The sequence below is a fragment of the Apteryx rowi genome, unplaced genomic scaffold (assembly GCF_003343035.1).
Source record: "Apteryx rowi isolate R43461 unplaced genomic scaffold, aptRow1 scaffold_208, whole genome shotgun sequence".
Lineage (NCBI taxonomy): Eukaryota > Metazoa > Chordata > Aves > Apterygiformes > Apterygidae > Apteryx > Apteryx rowi.
Window position 1 is genome coordinate 369,029 of NW_020448397.1, and position 15,297 is coordinate 384,325.

General features: G+C 39.7%; 1 protein-coding gene across 2 annotated transcripts in view; it reads right to left on the reverse strand.

Moving 5' to 3' along the window:
• SPIN1 (spindlin 1) overlaps positions 1–15,009 on the reverse strand; it is a 51,288-nt gene extending 36,279 nt beyond the window's left edge. Inside the window, exon 1 of one of the 2 annotated variants that reach the window (XM_026064065.1) lies at positions 14,961–15,009. The gene's annotated coding sequence lies outside the window, so the exon portion shown is untranslated. Of the gene's footprint in view, positions 1–108; positions 132–14,960 lie in introns of those variants that run through there. The other variant, XM_026064066.1, reaches the window with a different exon arrangement.
• Between the last annotated feature and the right edge of the window lie 288 nt (positions 15,010–15,297).

Consider the following 15,297-nt stretch of genomic DNA (forward strand, 5'->3'; position numbering starts at 1 on the left):
TTGTGACAGATCCTTATGAAGCAAAAATACAGTAAAACTGTAATAAAATAACTAGTAAATAATGATGGGTAATGCCTCCAGAGAGGCATTTTGGTATAAAACAAATACCTGAAACATTGCCACATATTAAAGTGTCTGCAAGTATACCTCAGCGCCTGTATGAAAACAGATAAAAACATTTAAGTCAAGCAACTTCAACAGAAAAAAAAAAGGAAAAAAAAAACCCAAACAAAACAACCCCCCCCCCCACACACACACCAAAACACCAGCTCCTCTACCCTCACAAGTTTTCAATAGCAGCAGCTGGTTTGGAGGACACTTCTCAACCCTCAACTAGACGAGCAGTCAAGTGTTGTTCCTTAATTCTACGGTGCAAAACAACACAAGATGCAGGACAACTCACTATTGATTTACAAAATCCGTTTCCTTCAAGGATAAAAGATTGACTAATAGTTACTGGAAGCTAATGCAAACTCAGAAAGCGAGAACTTCCCACAAATAATTGCAGACAAACTCGCCCCATTCCAACCTACTGGGCCAGTGACTAATCTCACCATTACACTGTTCAGAGCTCTCCAAACTCACAGGAGAATGAATCATTCCTTCTGCATTGCACAGAACTGGGGCTACTATCAAAACCATTGCGCTTTGATAAAATTTGTGAAACTTTAAGCTGCCATAAAATATTCTAGCAGAGCTCCACAATAAATACAGCTGCAGCTTGAGAGGTTATGTATTAGAGACAGAAGTCACTAAAATGAATTACAAAGTAGCTTTTATACTCACTTTGGTATTAGATATAAGCAATAAATTAAAACACTTCTCTGAACTTTAAGAATCTGCACGGCATACAGCCTCTGCCACATCTGGATATACTCATACACACTCAAAAACAGGATCTTCACAACAGCACTGAAAGTGCAAATGTACAAACAAAACTAATCTCCCCTCTTCCTTCCAAGCAAATGAGCTAACCAGAGGCCAGCTGATTTTTCCATCTGGGGAATTAAGAAAAAAAAAGGAAAAAAGATGGACACAGAAGGGATGACTAACTGTGCTTTGCTTTCATCAGAACACAGGTGTGTTTATATCATGCTTTAGCTAGTTTTCATCCTTTGTTTTTCCACAAAAAAAATGCAACAGAAAGTTATTAGGGATGTAACCATCAATAGACATATCATTCAGACCAGTATTGTTGCGTAGGAATTAGCTTGTCTCTGTCCAGAGCTCTTCCAAGTTCTTGGTCTTCCCTTGATGGATATATAGGGATGCCTGCAAAAGGGACGATCTTGGCTGGTCCAGCCCCACAGGTCACATGTTATGGCTTTTCCCATTGTACCGGGCTTTGAATCAACTGGAAACATTCTGGCAATCTCTGATCAAAGCCTTCTTCATTATGTTTAATTATGTGCAGCTCTATACGTTCCTGGAGTTTTTCAGAAAAAGTCCAAGAAAGGCCTATAACCCACTATTGAAGGGACCGTATAAGTGATTATAGAACATATATCCAAAGAGCATTAACCTTTAAACACTAATCCTGAAGTCAAACATGCCAATTGTAAGATAAGTGACAGTGATAGCACTACATGTTCATTAAATCAGGCAAGCTATCAATATATCAGTTGATAGTTACAGTTAACTATAGGCATAGGAAAGGGGAAAAAAGCTGGACATCAACACATGCAGGCAAAAATTAAAAGCACCGATACAAAACTGAAGTGACAAAAGCAGTAAAGAAAAATGAAATTCCTGAGGTAATAGGGTTGGGAGTGGAAATTACACATGCATACCATAATCAGGAAGTGATTGGGGGGGGGGGGGAAGCAAGCTCTTTTAATTACAGGTTTTGAGTTTAGTCTTATTTTAAGTAAAATTAGCTTTCTGAAATTTCCTCCAGGTTTCAGGGGAAAAGGACAACTACATGCCTGCAACTTTAAAGATTAAATAAATAACCCAGAAAACAAAAGAAAGTTAAGCTTTCCAGAAGAATATATTGCAAACAGCCTTGCAGTTTTGGTCTGGTTTTCATGGCTCAGCTCAACAGTAAAGCCAGCTATTAAACATTTGTCTAAAATTAAACTAATTTAAATGTAATAGTTTCTTACTTGATCTGCCTCCCACATTAGCAACATCACAACCAAATTCAATAATATTTGGCTAAGGGACTGAATGACATTTTGCCATATGCTTGCCCTACGAGGAACTCCTTGTTTCCCATATTAATCCAAAAAACACGCACTGAAACTGAACACAAGAATCCAAAAAATTGGATCTGAAGGTTAGTATTAAAAACATGCACTGGCTGTTCCACTGAATAGGAATCATGCTACAGGAGGGGGGAAGGGTTGGATAGTGCCAACTGAGCTTACAAAAGTTCAATTAAAAAACAGAACATACTCTTGTCAACATATAATTTTAAGTTTGATAAAATTTGTGAAACTTGTGTGATATGCACACTTATGTGAATTTATGTGAACTTATGTGAATGCATATACAGGTTTTTAAACAAAAACCTCCAATTTCTGGTTTATTTCCTTCCAACAGCTGGGAAGAGCTAGTGAAACATTTATCTATGCACAAACCTTTCACAGGCATTTTTTGACACAGCTATACTAATTTCGCAAAAACATTTTGCCAGTTATTGCAGAATTATGCACACCTTTGATACTAAAACACTAAAGACATGCACAGCACCTTTTTAAAAAGTTCTTTTAGAGCTGTACTCTACACCGCCTTCCTGCAGTGCGGATAAACTAGAACCCTTTTGTTTATTTTGAAATGATTTTTCTATGCCAACAGAACAAGGATTAGGAAGGCTGGAATTCTATATTTTGGTTTCAGTATTTTTCTGCCCTTCTACTATGGAACCATTATAAACAGTAACAACAGTTTATCCAACGAGCTTTAAAACTAATGGTAAAGTTCAACACTTTGGGGGGAATATGAAGATATGACTATTCATCCCATCACTACAATTCCTCCTGTGACTTCACAAAACATGCCAGGATTCTTTGAAGCACAATGACTCTTTAAAGCATCCACATATTTATTCTTATGGGTAATGCAAAACTACGCACTGAGTAAGCCTTGTACATCTTCCAACATACTGACCGATCATTTCATAAATGCACAGTATCCCATACTTAAAAAAAAATCTTAAAAGGTAATGCTTTCATCAACAATTTAAAGATATTTACTGTTGATCCAAATCCAAATCCACCTTCCCTGCATTCCTTTACTCTTTAGGAACTCAGAAATCCAAAGGTAATCTTAACACACTCTTAATTGTTCAGTCTACTTCAAATTACCTTGCATTTAACCGCAGGGCAAGAACATGCACAGGCACCAGGGTAACTAGCTGTCGCAGGTCAGCTGATGCAGTGTAACTGCCTTACATTGAGCACTTTTGCACCACAGCAAACATGAAGTAGCTTAGCTTCTCATTATTAAGCAATAACCATCGTCCTCTTCCCCTGAACCCAACAATATATGCACAAAGATAACCACTACCCAGAACACGATAGCAGTAGCTTATTACTATACAAGCCATGCATTTACTACCGTTCTGTGGTAAATGCAAGTTAAGGTTAAGTAGCATAAGGCAACTACTTTGTCCTTACTCATTCTCTTACGCATGGAGTTGACTCAATTTATTAGAGTTGTGAACAAGTTTACACAGATTGGTATGATAAGAGTGCTGAGGACAGACCTCAAGAATTAGAGGGGGAAACATCTATTTTAGAAATATTCTGTTTTCTATTTAAGTGTCGCCTCATACATGGTACTTAGGTAATTAGCCTTGTTGTGAAGACTAAGTTTAATTGCTGTTGTGCAAGTCTGGGAAACATTGCTCCAAAATCAAAAGGATCACTCAATCATTCTGGAAGAAACAGCCCAGGGCACATCCCTGCTGTGAGAGAAGGCAGTGGAGTGGTATGTTACCACCACTTAGCTAAGAAGTCTTTTTTTATTATTATTATTTTTTATTTAATCATTGCAAATCAAATTCCTGGGTTCACAGTTCTTCAGCTGGCTGACTGATCTTTCATTGATGCTTTGAGCACTAAACAGCAATTAACAGCCAGTTCTCAACTATCCAGGCTAGCAGACACTGATACACACACATGCCAGCTTTGAGGGAACCTAAGTTTGACATTGTATTTTAAAGAGGGGTTAAAAAAAAAAAAAAGTAAATCTGCCATTTGACAGTCCACCTTCTCAACCTCTTTGTCTCACCAGAGGTTTGTGGACCACAAGTAATAAACTGTTCTAAGACATGTATTTTGAGACCTTAGAGTCTAGTACACTGAGAAGTAGTCACTGCAACACTAAACTGAAAATAAGTGTAATCAAAATATTTTCCTAAACCAACCTTAAGAATGTGAGGTCATTTATTTTTGTAAGAGCAAGTATCTTGCTGACATACTTGAAACAAAATTTCTTTTAATGAAGCAGGCTTCTACAGCTGCATCCATGGAGGGCCACAATAAAGAACATTTTCTGTTTCCCACATTCAGAGATGACACAGTTCATGCTTTAGGAACCCTTGATTAAAGTCTACACCCAATTACTGCAGCTGTTTTATAGCTAACTCGCAATGTATTGCAACATAATCACTATTTGTCTTTAAGATAAGCAGTGGCAGACCACCAAGTTGGGGGAGAGGGCCAGAAACCAATCTGTCAGAAGATGCTAAAAACAGTGTTTGGGACACTAAGCCAAATAATTATATATCAATAGTTAGGATTTGTGCTACAGCTTGTGCTACAGCAACTACCAACCAGTTTTAAAAGCAGATTCAAAATTCTTATGACAAACTATTATTCACAGCATTGATTAGAAGATCAAAACTTGTTTGGTCTGAAGCTCTATCTAAACAATCAATGAAGATACTGACAAAGAAAAAGTTATTTGGCACCTAAAAATAAAACCCCACAAAATATTTAAAGGGAGAATAGGGTTAGAAAAAGCAACTACACAGCATTAGTTCTGTATTCAAACAAAAAGATAACAAGCCGTCCTATGAGCCCATTTATTCATAGTTTTGAGACACACATGCCTAAACTCCTCCCATAATCAACACCACAGTAACTGTGATCCTGGCAGACAGTTTTATTACAGGCAATAGCTTGGGCCTCCATCCTACCCAAACGCTGACTGCCTCTCCACTAGTAAAAACTTAATTCTCTTTCTTAAATCAGCTGGTGGGGGGAGGGAAGAAAAGGAATTAAAATAAAATCATTGGGTAAATTAAAACTGAACGAGCATCCTCTAGTCACAAGAAAATGGTCAATTTCACTAAAAATTACCAGCAATGAAACAGTAAACATTAACATTTTTGCAAACTGATGCCTGACACCAATACAAAGATGCAAAGCCTCTATCCAAAGCATAGAGAAGTTAGCTGTTCTCCCTACAGACCTGATTATAAGAAAAGCTTATGGACATGATCAGGCAATTAAAATCCACGGCAAGTTTCACCCTGTCTTTGCATGATTAGGAAAAAAACAGCACTCACGGAAATGACCTCTTGCCTTTTACTTGTGTCTTGAAAAAGATGAGTAACCAGTCATCAAGTGAATTTGCCTTACTTATTTTCTTCACCTCCAGTCATTTTAGCTTAGATTCAAAGTAGTTTTTAAATGTAAATACATTCAAGTAACTGTTTACACTGGGAAAGTAAATCACTTCAGCGAAAGCATTTGCTGCAAAGGAAGAGTCTCTTGCCATAGGTACTAACCAATAATGTGATCTGGTATTTTTCCATACAAATGAGCAGAATATTCACTGTCTATTATGTTAAAACAAATCTCAACCTAAAGAGACTATCAACTTTAAATGGTGAATAGCATTAGCTTTCAATGTTATAAAGCGTAGTAACAGCAAGGCACCGAAAACAAAATTCGGCACTATCTTAAGAGCTCTAACTACAGCTGACTATGCTAGTTTTTTTGATAATATTTGGAGGGTCAGTGAAAAACAGTTCTTAACAGTAAAAGGCGTTACTTGAAGACAAGTAATTAAGCTGTAGAGAAAAGAATTCAGAGACCTGTAATACTAATCATTTATATACTGTAGCCAACACTGGAATCAGCAAGGACAACAAGAAGAACTTTTTAATTAAACTGCTTATTACACTGGGTTTTTCTCCTACAGAAGATGAGAACCCTCAGCATTCTAACATCACATTATTTCTCAACTCGATAACATTTCCTCTATTTATGCACATGTCTTTCAGACTTTCAAACAAATAACACAGATAAGTAAAAAACTGGGGGAGGGGGGAAATGTCAAGTTGTGAAACTGATGGCTCTTCTGAGAAGGGGAGGCAAAAGCAAAGAACAGAGATTGTGGAAGAGAAATACACAAAGAACTGGCTCTGAAACTAATGGATATCTGCATATTCATGAGAATAATGAGAAGCAGAAGATCTTAAGGAAATATTTAAGAGGACAAAGAACTGCCTCCAGTTATTTGGTGAGAAGTTATTCAGTGGATTGTGGGAAAAGGTACTTTCCGAGAACACCTGCATGAGTTTATGAACAGCTTATGCTTGGAAATTAGGAAAACTAGTTTAAGCCACAGAATTTCTTTTAGCTGAGTTGTCAAAAACAACCTGTAGCTCACGAATTCACGCTATATGCAGTGCTCATCCCCATTGCTAGTGTTTTTTTTTTCTTCAGAAAGCAAGATACCTGGTATCTTGGGAAAACACCACTCCCTCTGTGAACTGGGGCACTATTTGATAGCATTTACCAACACCTAGATGTAAGAGACAGTTCAGTACAGAAACAAGATAATTCTATTTTGGAATTGTACTTCAAAAGATTATAAAACTGGAAGGACTGCCTGTGAATAGACTTGTTTGGCCTTGAGCAACTGCCTCTACAGGAAAGCAAGAACGCCTGCCTCAAATATTTCCTCTTGTCCTGTAGTAGCAGAGGTGAAAATGGTGGCAAGAAGCAGCCAAGACAAAGAATGAAGACCACCTTGGAATCATTTTTGTTCCCTACCATATCTTGCTTGTCCTACAGAAAATATAGAAAATGTTCTTAAATTTTGATAATAAACTCTTGTCAACAATCCTGCTTCTAAATTACTTTTTTTATTGTGCATGAAGCACAAATGGAAGAGAAACAAGATAGTTCATTCTTCAGGACAGGACTTCAGAGTGAGAACTTTTATCAGAGACAGGTATAGGTAGGTGGTCTTCATCTTCCTTTCAGCTCGGAAATCTCTGCAGAAAGCTTTAGGTCTGACCAGAACTAGATTCGCTGGCACAAACACTTAGTTATGCCTCACACTTTCTGAGATTTTGCATCAGTCTAGGTAATGGTACTAACAGAAAAAGAAAAAAACCCCAACATTTTTCCTTTTGAAGATACAGCCTTATTTGCAGAAAGGAGAGACTAATCATCTTTTAGTATCTGAAATCAAGGTTGAGCTTGCGCAACTAAAGGGCAGAAGGGGGGGGGGGGAGAAATCCAGAAAGGGAAGAAGTTAGGTGTCTCCCAATCCCAGACGGCAGGGTATCTCTCCCCTTTAAAGCAGGCAAGGCATTCTAGAAGTCTGCCCTCTGCACAAACAGAGCACACAAGAACAGACAACCACACCTCGGCCTTTCAAGCCAATCCCCGCTTCATATTTAACCTTGCTCCACCCCCACCCAAACGCACAGTCTCCCCGAAGTGGGTAGAGGCCCCAGCACGACTGAAAACGAGGATGTCTATTCACAGCAGAGTCCCTTCCCCCCACTTTTCCTCCTTCAATTAAGTTTTATACAGTTTTGGGGGAGGGGGGAGAACACTCCCTGGAATGACTCCATACAAAGTCTGTTCTTCAGTCAACACCTACACTAAAAAGCTATCCATAACGCAATGTGTTTCCTCCCCCTCCCCCATGTTTGGGGCAAGTTATTACTGTGAAACAAAAACAAAAAACAAAAACAAAAAGATGCTTTCTCTTCATTATTAATACAGCCACATTCCCTAGTCATATGAAATAACCTAAGTTTGTCTTACTATTCTATCTATACATGCCAACACAGGTATAACTGAGGGTAGGAATGAATGCCAAAAAACTTTAAAGTGAATGGTTAGGACAGCACATGAGCCAGAAGAGAGTCTGCTCGCCCTCACTGCGTTGGGGCTGGCACCTAAGAGTAAAGTATGCTTTTACCGACAAAATGGGAGCAGAAGATCAAAGAGATGTAATTCACAACTGCTGATACCAGGAACAGGACAGCAGTCACCTGAGGTGCCCTCTGCAGCCAGCAGACCAAGAGGGCTTTCCATGCTGATCCACTTCTAGAGCAGCCTCCTCCTCCTCCACCCTCCAGCAGTGCAGAGCCCACGCTGTGGCATCAAGACCAGCCTTTGGGAATGCTCCCCTATCTGCAAGACATCAAACGCGAGTACCCAACGCTCTCCGGTTTCCAAATACGTCAAACATCTGCATACTCCCTAACTCCAAAAGGATTTAAGAGCCACATTTTTAAAAAGTCTTTGCACCATGCGATAAACAGAATTTTCTGCTAAGCTGTTTTTTTGAAGATACTCCTGTCATCATATATTCTGACTGATCAGATCTCTCATCACTGCAGTTCCATCAATGAGTGGTGAACCAACCATTAACGAATTTTTGCATCTTCYTTCAACATTAAGACAAAAAATCTTATGAAGGTGATTAAGAAAAAAGCCCATATATTTAATAAATCTCTCTGCAACTGGAATGTTCTGAGATGGAAGTAGTGAATTAATCTCTGAAGTATTTGCTTCCATTTTAATTTATCTTTACCATTCTTATCACTGCCTAAAATATGTAAAATCATGGCACAGGATGGGCAAGAAACAGTCCAGAATCATATCAAGGTAACTGTATCTTTTGAGTACAAGATGAATTAGACAACCTACATTCCAAGCTTTTTTTGTGTGTGTCAGTCCCAGAAAATTGAATAAGGACAACCTACTCTCCAAACATTTTGCAATTCAAGCTGAAGACCAGAAATAAGTTACAGACATACAGAAGAGCACAAACCCAATACTCATCAGTACGATAGGTACTTAGCATACTGGAGACCTAAAGGCCTCTAAAGGCTACTGCCTTTACTGTAGCTACTGCTACAGTGCTTATGTTTGACAAGGCATTCAAAAAAGGATCGCAAGAAGCATCACTATTCCAGAACATGCTTTCTTCTGTGCTGCTCAGCATGCAACACTTGCACTAAAACTAGAAAGCTGGGAACTTCAAGATTTAAAAATCTCAACAGCAAACAAGAGAGCGCGCCGTGGAGTTAAGCTACCTTTGTTCAACATGCTAGGGAAAAGTTTTCATAGGGAAAAAACATACTAAGCTAGGAAAATGATTTCTGCAGCAGAAATAGTTATTTGATTTTAACATCTACCAGACTAAGTCTGATGTTTGATATGTCTTTCAATTATGTTTCTTAGGGTAAGAGGTCACAATCTAGTAAAGTTCATTTTTTACATTTAAATGAGACTAATACAAACTTAGAAAAAAGTCATTTATATGAGTTCTGAAAGGGAGTAAAATTAAAATGTACACAGGCTAAATTTTACAGAAATCAGCATGATGGCATAATCTTCTGGAAGAGCTTAGTATGCTTTAGGAGGAGTCAAAGAACATTTCTGGAAAAGAAAGTCATGGTTACTTTTTCATTTTACAAACAACTGACAGCATCCAGGTAGAGTAGTATCACCTTAAGAAGTGATACCAGTGGAAGACATCAAGTTGCCAGGTAATGTTATACTTTACAACCCAGTCAGCACAGTAACCTTAAAACACAATTAAGTTAGAAATGTTCCCTGTGTTCTTAATTGTTCTGGCCTAGTAGGAATCTGGAGGAGGGAAAAGGGAAAAAAACAAAAGGGAACAAAAAACCCACTAAGCAACACAATGGAGAGAAAAAAAAAGCCTTAAAGGCACACACTCAGAGGGAATTGTCATCTTAATAGGCAATTCCCGAAGTTACACAGTTACTTTGGCAAGGTCGAGAACTCAGGATTAAAGACTACCTGTGAACCATTAGAAAGACACTCTGGAAGCAGAAGCACAGAAGATCTGTCAGTGACTTTAAACGCAGCAACACATTCTACTGGAGCACTTGAAGAGCACTAAAGCATTTCTGAACTTGTGGATACAGTCTTAAGAAACTTCAGCAGACAGACAAGCTCCCAAAAAACTCCGACACCAAGTCAAACAAATAAAAAACTCCAGAAGCAAGTATTAAGAATAGTCAGGTTACTGCACACCACTCATCTCTCCCAAGAAATGGAAGTGTGGGGATTGAACCCTAGGCACTCTAGTTGAAATAGGATACAAGAGTACACCAGCTTCAGCACAGCCAGGGAACAGGATCTGCATAGAGCTATCTCAGAAGCAGCAGCAGCAATGAAAATACACAGATGACTTCAAAGACAGCAAGTAGATTCAGAAAAATCAGCCACCATGACTGAAATTTTTTCCCTACACAAGGCTACTGCAAGTCATCATTATAAAAGCAACTGGACTATTAATGAAAAAAACACAATAACAATAGGAAAAAAAACCAAACCATAATTCTGTCTTGTTCAAACTACCATATGCAGTTGAAGGGTCTAAAGTTCAGCATCCATTCTGTTTAAGTATTTACTAGATCACTGAAATCCATACAACTACTCTTGAAATTAAGATCAACTCATCAGTATTTGTAGATGCAGACCTTGAATACCACGTAACAGAATATTCAATAACATAAAAACCCTACAATACATCTAAACCACCTTGCAACAATTGCAAATATTAGAATGTGATTAGGTAACATTTAAGTCTAATACAGTCATCACAGTTCATGACAACAATGTACATGTATTTCAGCAGTTTGTGAAACCATTACAATAAAGTTTCCAAGTAAGCAAGCCAAGCAAGACCTCATGTAATGTTGCTTTAGAGTAGTTTTGTAATGTACCTTATAAAAATAAATAAATAAAGGGAATCTCCATTTGTAGAAACATTCTCCTCAATTATCCTCTCTGATAGCCAAATCAATTCACCTCCTAAATTCTGCAAGTCATCACAAAATTCACATTTCAGATTAAGATGGAAAGCTAAATCCAACCACTATCATACAGCAAAAGCAGTTGTAAGTACTGTACATCATGGAATTAAATATCACCATTATCTGAAAGTTACTTTTGTAATTTGATGTCCATTTTCACCAAAATCAATGGTTCATAGATAAATACAAACATGCTAATTATACTGTTTCAAGGAACTCAGCACCTGTCCTCATCACAGATGTGGATGGAAGCTCTCTGGGCATTTATATAAGAAAGGTCATATTCCCCATTCTTTTAAGTCATGTGGTATGCCAACATCTAGCCAGCATTTGCTGTGGATAGCAAGTGGGCTACATCTTGATATGTGGAAAGCGCTGATTAGGAAGAGCAACAAGCAAGAAAGATCACTGTTTGCCTTCAGATCATAAAAAGTACCAAACTCAGAAGAGTAAGACTGTGAAAATGAGGGAAGAAAAAAAAAGACAAAAATAAGAAATTCTCACACCTAGTATCAGAAACAAGGGATCTAATCATCCAAACAGAAAATGAGTTTTCTTGTTAACATTCTTCTCCTTTGGTTAGGCTTCCATGTTCTAAAGCTGCTTTTTAAGCCACTTTATCAAATTAGTTTTCAGTCTCATCTACACAAACATGCTGCTCATGCTATACCATCAAGAAGTCAAGTTTGATCCTTCTAATATCTGGGGGAAGAGACAGAAGGAAGCAAGGTGGGAAGAAAAACAAAAAAAGGAACAAGAAGTTTACAGGAGTAGGCCTTTAATGTCAAAAAAACTGGCTATTCATCTTCTTCAGAAAATAAGAGTCATTGAGAATTCTTGTTTAATTTGTCAAAAATTAAGCAAACAATGCACTACATTTAATGAACTTTAAAACAGCTATTGCATCAGCAGGATGTTTACAGATCTCAACATGTCAAAGGGTTCAGCTTGGCAACAGCTGGCAATGAAAGCTACAGAGCAAGAAGTCGATGGAAGAACATTACTGGATCAGAAAAACAGAAAAAATATTGAAGTATAAGATGAACTATAAGTGTTTGCTACCTTCTGGACTTTACATTAAGCGGAAACCTCACAAATATTTAGAGCTACATTTAGTCATGATTTGTTCTTCAGTCAAAGATTCATTGAAACCTATTTCCCGTGAAAAGAAATCAGTTCATTGCTGACATCTTCCAGCACGCCCATCACAGCAGCCATGCATTTCTTGCAGTCTTCCCCTCCCCCCCCAGCTCATTTCATGATATGAGCAAGTGAACAGTTTTGGAAAAGAGGGTTTAACAAATACTTGGGTTTTTTATTTTTGGCTAACCATAGCCTAACATTATCCACAATGACAAGCACAGTGAAGTGTCTTAGTGGCATCAAAGGCACAAAGGTTTGGCAGGTTCTTCAACTAGATCAGCTCCCCAAGGTACACTAAGGAAGATCAACAACACTGATTTTTGACAGTCTAACACAACCAAGGTAGGAAGAAAAATCCTCTAGGTATCATAAAAAGAACACAACTACAAGTTACAGCAAAGGTGGCATAAAACAAACAAACAAAAACTTATAAACCTAACAATGTGGAGCCGAATTAGCTGAATTTTATGGAATAAAATTCAGTTCTAGCAGCAAAACTACCACGTACTAGAGTAAGAAACATCAAGACTATTTTGAAGTGAATTTTTTTGGTCTAAACCCATTATTCAAACATGTTCTTGTGGGTGGAGTGTTTATTTTTGTTTTGTACAATTGTTTATTTTTAGTTCTAGAGCCAAGAGGACCAGCTTAAGTATCAAAAGGACTAGTCAGAGGAAAAAGCTGCATATCTTAGTACGCTTCACACTTCTAATAAGAAAGTCAGTAATAGCAAAAATTTCAAAATTTGACTGCTATAACAGTGAACGACAATGTATCTACCACTGACAAGTTTTTCCAGTGGTTTTAACAATATTACTTTCTTGAATAGGTGGTTAAGAGGTTAAAAAAAGAAAAAACTGACTGCTGCAGGAATCTACCGACATATCAAGTTACAGACTTTTGCTTAGACTCTTCCATCTAGAAGTAGTACAGTTGGCTCAGGAGCCACGACGTAGATACACATTCCAAAATGATCTTGTAACCTGGATGACTCCACTCAAGTTTTACGTTGTTGTAAACTCAATATTACCATTTATTTTCTCCTCACCTCCAAATAATCAATACTTGTTAAAAGGGATCACAAAAAGCAGAAGAAAAAGACAGATTAAAAAAGTATTAATATATGATACTTAATTCTAGCATTGAAGCATAGTAATCATTTACTTCTATCTCAGCAAAAACTATATGATTATGCTATGCCAGTGCTTCTCCATTTGACACTTCCTGAAGCAAAGCGGCCAAAGACTACAGAGTTAGGGCATTATTTTAAGGCACTACTCAGGCATTAACAGAAGTTATGGCTATCGATGTGTACATGCTTTGAATAAAGGCTGTGTCTTTAAACATAATCTTTGGAAAAGGAACGATTTACTATGAATTACAGTAATACAAATGCCTAGAAAGCAATGGAAAGCATCATGTCCTTCGCACCTTAAGCATTTATCCTTAAGTTACAGCCTGGAAATAATTCTGTTCCACACCAGATCATTTTAGATATGTCCAAGAAACTACCTTCAAATATTATTTTGGCTTTACGTCATAAAAAAAGCAATAAAATATAAGCAATTTTCATCAAAGCCAGAAGGGGGTGCTCTGAATAACTGAGGCTGGGGGGTGTTGAACTGAACATTTGCCTTGTGTTAGAAGAGGTCAGAAACATGCTGTCTTGCTTTAGTTCAGTAGCGCACTTAAGTTCACGATGCCATGCCTTTTCTACAAAAAATATATTTTTTTAATAAAAGGAATCTGGAAAGCAGGAGTGCTCCTTTTAACAAAAAGAAATTGCTTCGGTTTGTGCTATTGTCATCACAAGGGCAAATTAATCTGTGACAGAAAACTAGCTACACAAAGAGACCTGGCAAGTGTTAATTCCAGTTTTGTATCCCATGATCTGCGAGCTATTTAAGACACTGACACTGAGCTATAGGGAAAGCCGAAAAATCCAAAAAAAACCTATGCTATAGTTTTTAACCTACACAATGCCTATTCTGACATAACCAGTTCAGCTCTTTTTAAAATGTGACTGTGCTGAGTTGATACCTTATCCTGAACTGCGTCCTAAAAATGAAAGCAATGGCCCCAGACCATTCTGCCGGTGTAATACAGTATTTCATTCCTGCCAGCACTTTGGTGCATCAGCCTCCCCCCACCCCAAAAGAGAAAAAGATACGCACATCCCGACCAAGCCTCTCTCAGCGGGGCTCGGCCAGCTCTCCCCCTCCCGCCCTCGCCCCAGGCCTCGCCAGGTTCCCCACTCCCCTCTGCTTTTAGGTTTCATTTTGTTGTAAACAGCAAAACGAAAGGAGAGAAAGCTTCCAAAGCGAGGATCCTTACCCTTGAAATCCCGCCATGCGCGCAATAAGGAGGGTGAATTGTTTTTCCCTCTCCTTTTTTTTTTTTTTTTGTGGATGGGAGATGGGGGGGGGGAGGAGGGGAAAGAAAAAAAGCCTAAACGGAGAGCGGCTTAAGCGGCGGAGACCGAGGGAGAAGGCGGAGAGCCTGGTGGAGGCGCAGGGCGAGCGTCAGCCATGTTGTGTGTGTGTTGGTCCAGTATTTACAAACCTGCAGCTGCAGCAGCGCTCGGAGCCTGGGAGCGAGGGGGGGGAGGAAGGGAGGGAGAGAGAAAGGAGAGGCGGGAGGAGAGGGAGGCACAGGGCGAGCGGGAGCAGGGCGAGAGGCGGGGGAGCAGCGGCGGCAGACAAAGGAAGCCGGCGGAGCCCGAGCGAGGCGCGCACACACGCACTCGCACACACGCACTCACACGCACACGCGGCGCGTCTCAGGCGGCGGCGGCGTGTGCCAGCCCGGCGCCGCAGCCCGGCGGCGGCTCCCCCAGCTCCAGCCGGCGCGACGCGGCCCCGCCGCCGCCCTCCCGCCCCCTTCGCCCCGCTCGCTCGCTCGCGGCGCGGGGGGGCCGGGGCATGCCTCCCCCTGCCTCCGCCTCCCGCCGCGGGCGCTAGCGGCGGGGCGGCTTATCTGCCCGCGGCCCCTCGGCGGGCCCCAGCCCGCGGCACAATAGCCCCGCGCAGGCCAGGGGGCCGCGCGGGCGAGACCGGCACTCCCCCCTCCCCTGGCGGGGGTGGGCACGGCCGGGGCCG